Source organism: Chrysochloris asiatica, unplaced genomic scaffold (assembly GCF_000296735.1).
Source record: "Chrysochloris asiatica unplaced genomic scaffold, ChrAsi1.0 scaffold00082, whole genome shotgun sequence".
Taxonomy (NCBI): domain Eukaryota; kingdom Metazoa; phylum Chordata; class Mammalia; order Afrosoricida; family Chrysochloridae; genus Chrysochloris; species Chrysochloris asiatica.
This window is the reverse complement of record NW_006408600.1, coordinates 2,496,103-2,503,588: the sequence shown is the minus strand read 5'-3', so window position 1 is coordinate 2,503,588 and position 7,486 is coordinate 2,496,103. Positions and strand designations below refer to the sequence as shown.

The 7,486-nt window shown below is 37.2% G+C and overlaps 1 pseudogene; it reads left to right on the top strand.

Moving 5' to 3' along the window:
• Positions 1 to 1,057: 1,057 nt before the first annotated feature.
• The window catches only part of LOC102838469, an 11,745-nt pseudogene continuing 5,316 nt past the window's right edge, over positions 1,058 to 7,486 (top strand).

The window sequence follows — 7,486 nt, the reverse complement described above, 5'->3', positions numbered from 1 at the left end:
AAAAAAAAAGAAAAACAAGCTGTTCTCCTGGAAGTCATCAAGGTAAGCAATCAATTCCCTTCAGGACAAACCCCCTCTAAGACTGAAACTCAAAGGGAATACGTGAGCAAGCATGTAAGCTTGCTGGCAATCATGTTGGTCTACTGGTGAGTTTCCACTCTTCCAAGGGGGAAAGGCAGTAAGTGAAGAAATGGGCTGAGGCAGACTTGCAGTATATTCCCTTTGGTGGCGTGAATTATTATATATGCCTAAGTGTGGGGGTTTTGTTGTTGTTGTTGTTGTTTTTCAAAGAGCTAAAGTGAATAGAGATTAATACTGCTAACAGATGGTACATGGAGGGGAATGTAATCATTGTGATGAAACAAGTTTTATGATTTGTTGAATGTAAAACTGATGATCTGCCCTATAAACTGCGCTCAAACCACAATAAAAAAAACTTTAAAAACAATAAAAAAAAATAATAAGTCAAGGCACTTGATGACCAGAGTTCAATTACAGGAAGATAAAGAAATTTGATAAAGGAACCAATGTAGATTGCTACAATTTGATAACTTGACCTATACTTATGGAAGTAGCAGCTCAAAATACCAACCAAGAGGGAAGGAGTCTCCACATCAAGGATCAGAACTATCCCCTTAGTATACAGGGTTGATAGGGGTGGACAACTTAGACATTGGCTATCTAAAATGAGGGGGCGCTATGATGGAGGCAGAGATGATGACGTGGAGAGATGGAGCAGCTGGGGACTCAGGACCCAGGGAGGGTGAGGGGCTGAGTGCTGATGACCAGGGGTGGGTGGGAGGGGAGAAGAAGGCTTATAGGATGTACCCTATCCTTGATTGGTGATGCATGGAGGGGATTGTAACCATGGCAATGAAACAATATACAACAGGATGAATGTAAAACTAATGTTCTCCCATGTAAACTATCACATAATTCACAATAAAACTTTAAAATAAATAAATAAATAAAATGAAGGGGGCAATATTGTGGGTTTTAAAGGCATGAAGTATCTGACTTACAAGTTTTCAAGAGGTTGTTTAATTTCATTGTGGAGATGGCAGAGGTAAAATCGCCACTGAATAGTTTTCATCTTCTCTAGATCGGTCTGTGAGAGGAGATGGGGATAGGATTCTTTTAATTCAGTAGTTAGGAATTATTATCATGATTAATTGTGATGGTCACAACTGTAAAGATAGAAGTTTTGTAACATAAAATGGGGAGTAGTTCATCTTACATTCCAGGAACAGAGAACCCTAGGGCCATCTAGGGAGAAGAGCATGAGCAGAATGTGAAACTCTAACCAGAGAAGCAGCGACACCAGAGATGGAGGAAGACATGAAAACATGGAGAGATACAGCAACTGAAGACTCTAGACTAATGGAAAGAGGAAGGCTGTGTGCTGACGGCCAGGAGTCAGGCTTGCAGATTGTGCCCTTTGGTTGTTTAAATGAAAATGTGTTTCTGAATGGTTTTGTGTACATGAAAAAAACAAAAAAACCCAGAGGTTCTATAAGCAAATACTGTTAAATGGTGATGCACTGAGGGGATTGTAATCATTGCAATGAAACAAAATACAATAGGTTGAGTGCAAAACTGATTTTCTTCCATGTAAACTATCACTCAATTCACAATAAAAGCTTTAAAAAAAAAAAATCAAATGAGTCAATAGTAAAATATATTACACATATACATTCCAAGGCATTCGTGATTGGTGTATTAATTTGAATTTGTATCTATCCTACTTTAATTACTGTTGTTGTTGTTGTGAAGTGCCATCGAGTTGGTTCCAACCCATAGCAATCCTATGTAGGGTTTCAGAGGAGCAGCTGGGGAGCTTGAACTGCCAATCTTGCAGTTCAAACTGCAATTCAGTTTGGCGCATTAACCCACAGTGCCACACCAGGACTCCATAATTACTGTAGTAACTGGCTTATTATCACGTAATTGCCTTATTATCACAGATATATTGTGGAAAGTAAATTATAATTTAAATGGAAAAAAGAGTAATTTATCCTTTTAGCATCATTAAGAAAAATCTCAACCTAGGAAAACAATTATCTTTTTCAGTTTTATTATATACTGCTTTTGTACTAAAAACATTAACATAACATTAAAACAACTACAACAAAACTCATATAAGAATTTTGCCCAAATAGAAATAATAATTTTTGTCTAACATAGTTATTAATACAAACCATCTAAAAAATTAATGGAAAAAGTAATTAATTATTCTATCACATATTTTACATTAGTGTTCTGAAATTTTTTTTTTTTTTTTTAAGCACAGAAATTCATTATTTCCCTTTTGTGCATAAGTGATGCTACAAAAGAAAATTAATAGCTACTGTTGTTGTTGTTGTTGTTACATGCCATTGAGTCAGCACCGACTCATAGCAACCCTATGCAAAGCAGAACGAAACACTGCCCGATCATGAGCCAACCTCACTACTGTTGCCAGGCTTGAGTCCACCGATGCCGCCACCTGGCCAATTCATCATGTTGGGCGTCTTCCTATTTTTCTCTGAACATCCACCCTACAAAACATGATATCCTTCTCCAGCGACTGATCCCTCCTGACAAATGTCCGAAGTATGAAAGACGAAATTTGGCCATCTGGACCTACAAGGAGCACTCTGGCTGCACTTCTTCCAAAATGGATCTATTGGTTCTTTTGGCAGCCCATGCACTGTCAATATTCTCCTCCAACACCAAAACTCAAAAGCATCAATTTTTATTGGTCTTCCTTATTCACTGTCCAGCTTTTGTACACATATGAGTATATTGAAAATACCATGGCTTGGGTCTGGCACACTTTAGTCCTCAAACTGATATCTTTCCTCTTCAACACTTTAAAAAGGTCCTGTGCAGCATGTTGCCTAATGCAATATGTCATTTGATTTCTTGATTGCTGCTTCCATGAGTGTTGATAGTTGATCCAAGAAGAATGAAGTCTTAACAACTTCAATCTTTTCTCTGTTGATAAGAATCTTGTTTATTGGTCCAGTGGTGAGGATTTTTGTTTTCTTGACATTGAGATGTAATCCATTCTGAAGGCTGTGCTCTTTGATCTTCTTCAGTAAATGTTTTAAGTCCTCTTCACTTTCAGCAAACAAGGGTTGTATCATCTGCATATCGCAGATTGTTAATGAGTCTTCCTCCAATCCTGATGCCACATTTTTCTTCATATAACCCAACTTCTTGGTTTATTTGCTCAGGATACAGGTTGAATAAGTATGGTGAAAGAACACAACCTTGTCACACACCTTTCTTAATTTTAAACCATTCAGTGTTCCCATGTTCTGCTTGAACAGCTGCCTCTTGGTCCATGTACAGATTCCTCATGAGCACAATTAAGTGTTCTGGAGTACTCATACTTTGCAATTTGTACATAGCTTGTCATGATCCACACAATCGAAAGCCTTTGTGTAGTCAATAAAGTTCAGGAAGACATCTTTCTGATATTCTCTGCTTTCAGAAAAGATTCATTGGACATCAGCAATGATATCCCTCATTCCACGGCTTCTCCTGAATCCGGCTTGAACCTCTAAAAGTTCTCTGTCAATGTATGATTGTAGCAGTTTCTGTATTGCCTTGAGTAAAACTTTACTCGCTTAGATATCAAAGTGATTGTCTGATGATTTCCACATTCTGTTGGGTCACCTCTCTTTGAAATGGACACAAATATGGATCTCTTCCAGTCAGTTGGCCAGATAGTTGTCAAATTTCGTGAAAGATTTTAATTTGTATTCCATCAATTCCTGGTGCCTTGTTCTTTGCCAATTCCTTCAGTGCACCTTGCACTTCCTCCTTCAGTATCACTGGCTCTTGATCATATGCTCCCTCTTGAAATGGTTGAACATTAAACATTTCCTTTTGGTATAATAAATCTGTATATTCCTTCCATCTTCTCTTCATGCTTCCTGCATCATTCAGTAGTTTGCACAGAGAATCTTTCAATAATGAAAATCAAGGCTTGAATTTTTACTTCAGTTCCCCAAGCTTGAGAAATGCTGAGTGTGTTCTTCCTTTTGTTTTCTGATTCCAGATCTTTGCACATTTTGTTGTAATACTTGGCTTTATCTTCTCAAGCTGATCTTTGACATTTTTTGTTCAGCTCTTTTACCTCCTCATTTCTTCTATTTGCTTTAGCATCTCTATGCTGGAGAGCAAGTTTCAGTGTCTCTTCTGACATCCATTTTGACCTTTTCCTACTTTCTTGTCTTCTTAATTACTTTTTACTTTCTTCACATGTGATGTTCTTGATGGCATCCAAATCTTCTTGTCTTCAGTCTTTACTGTTTAATGTATCAAATCTGTTCTTCAAATGATCTCTAAATTCAGGTGGGATATATTCAAGGTCATATATTGGCTCTCGTGGACTTGTTTTCATTTTCTTCAGCTCCAGTTTGAATTTGCATATGAGTAATTGATGGTCTGTTCCATAGTATGCCCCGGTCTTGTTTTCACTGATAATATGGAGCTTTTCCATCATCTCTTTCTGCAGATGTAGTCAATTTGAGGTCTATGTATTCCATCTGGTGAGGTCCGTGTGTATAGTCATCTCTTATGCTGTCTAAAGAAGATATTTGAAATGAACAAATCACTGGTTTTGCAGAATTCTATCATGCATTCTCCAGCATCATTTCTATCACCAAGGCCATATTTTCCAACCACTGATCCTTTCTCTTTGCTCCCAACCTTTACATTCCAATCACCAGTAATGATCAATATATCTTGATTGCATGTTTGACCAATTGCAGATTGTAGAAGTTGGTAGAATTCTTCTATTTCATCCTCACTGGCTTTAGTGGTTGGTGCATAAATTTGAATAATAGTGGTATTAACTTGATCCCTGTAGGCACATGAATATTATCCTATCACAGACAGTGCTATACCTCATGACTAATCTGGATATGTTCTTTTTGACAATGAATGCAACACCATTCCTCCTCAATTTGTCTTTTCCTGCATAGTAAACCATGTGGTTGTCAGATTCAAAATGGCTAATACCTGACCATTTAAGCTCACTAATGCCTAAGATATCAATGTTTATGTGTTCCATTTCATTTTTGACAACTTCCAATTTTCCCAGATTCATACTTTATACATTTTATGTTCCTATTTTCCCTGGATGTTTACAGCTGTTTCTCTTCATTTTGAGTTGGCTCCCATCAGCAAATGAAGGTCCCACGGGCTTTACTCCATTTGTGTCATCACAGTCAACTCTACTTTGAGGAGGCAGCTCTTCCCCAGTTGCATTCTGAGTGCCTTCCAATCCAAGGGGCTCATTTTTCGACACTATATCTGACAGTGTTTCTCTGCTATTCATAAAGTTTTCAGTGACTAAATATTTGGAAGTGACTAAATATCACTCCTTCTTCATAGTCTGTCTTCATCTGGAAGCTCATCTCAAACCTGTCCACCATGGGTGACCCTGTTGGTATTTAAAATACCAGTGGCATAGCTTTAAGAATCATAACAACTCAGAAGCCACCACAGTAGAACAAACTGACAGATGAGTGGTGAAAAATTACTAGTAGAAAACTATATAATCTATAGCAGTATCTTAGTTTTATTTTTTGTACTTCATACTTCCATTTTGGAAATGAAAAGCTTGAAAGTTTGGTTTTTGGAATTTGGGGAATTTGTTTTTGTGGTTATATTTATACACACTCATTCTTCCTGGTTAGAAGGAAATCTTTCTTTATTTTAGGAAAACTGTCCAAGCCTAAAATAAATGCTTTATTTTCCACTTAGGAAACTGTCCAGGTAGAAACTGAGACACTATCCCCTGAATGCTAATTCTCTTTTACTAATTTAAATTATTTGCACAGATTACAGTTTTTAAGTTTCAGCTTTTCATTTTCATAATGTAGAAGAAGAAAAGAGTTAATTATGCTTTTTCTCTTTATCATAATCTTTCAAAATATCCTCTAATAATCTTACTCAGATTTTTATTGTTGTTAGGTTCCATCAAGTCAGTACCGACTCATAGCAACCATATGCACAATAGAACAAAACATTGACCAATCCTGGGCCAACCTCACTCAGATTATTAATCCCCAGGTAAATTGGAACATGCAGGGGTTTTTTCTGATTTTAATTTGATCATTTAATTCCTCTAGGGGAAAAAACTTGAGATTTTATGCAATCACTTTGCTGTTTATCTAGAATACTAATTGTATCTCTTAAGAAGTGATATTAAACATACTATGGCACATGCATATATTAGGAGCAGATACCCAAAGACACTCTTTCCCTAAAACTCTACCTCTCTTCTTATGTCATTTGCCATCCTGTCACCTTCAACTGATACTGACCTCATTTGTGTCAGAGTAAAACCATAGCATTTTCAAAGGCCGATTTTTCAGGAGTAGTTTACTGCTTCTGAGACACCTCTAAGTGGATTTGACCTTCCAATCTTTTGATTAACAGCAAGCTAACCACTCAGGGATTTTTTAGAACTCATATATGGTTGTCATAATCACCCGAAGTCAGTCAGAGTTTAGACAGACTGAAGTTACTAACACCTTATCTGGCAGAGAAACACATTTACATTCTTCCTACTTAAAACTTGTCCAGAGGATTTTAATAAACTAATTTTAAAAAACAAAGTTTAATATAATCAATGTACATTGTGCAAATTGATTATTCTGTTTGCACTCCTACTCCTCATCCATTCTCTGTCCTGCTTTGGGCTCTGGAAAGCTGAGTCCTGGAGACTGCATGTTTGGTTTTAGTCAGGGCACTAGGAAGACATGAGAGAATGCAAGGAGAGAGATGTAGGGCATTTACTTGCATCTCTCTGCTTGTTTCAGCACCACTTTTGGATGATAGCCTTGCTCTTCCATGGCCACCCATGACAACTGGTTGATTCCTTTCTTTCTCCACACTTTCAGCTGTCTTTGAACCCCAGAAATTGTTTCTTCCCCTTGTGCCTTCTTCTCTAGGTACTCCAACATGCCATGTTTACTTTCTTATCACTGCCCACACCTCTATCACAGACAGCGTGAATAATATCCATGTGCTTACAGGGAAGAGCAGTTAATACCACTATTATAACACTGAATAGTTCAAAATTAAGATACGTGTGCAACAAAGTTGCATACTTTCACTATATTTATTCAATCTGTATGCTGTGCAAATAATACGAGAAGCTGGGTTCTATGAAGAAAAATGTGGCATCAGGATTGGAGGAAGACTCATTAACAACCTGTGCTACACAGATGATACAACCTTGTTTTCTGAAAGTGAAGAGCACTTAAAACATTTAATGATGAAGATCAAAGAGCACAGCCTTCTGTATGGATTACATCTCAATGTAAAGAAAACAAAAATCCTCACCACTGGACTAATAAACAACATTCTTATCAACGGAAACAAGATTGAAGTTGTCAAGGACTTCATTCTTCTAGGATCAACTATAACAGTCACAGAAGCAGTAGTCAAGAATTCAAGCAATGCATTGCATTAGGCAAATCTG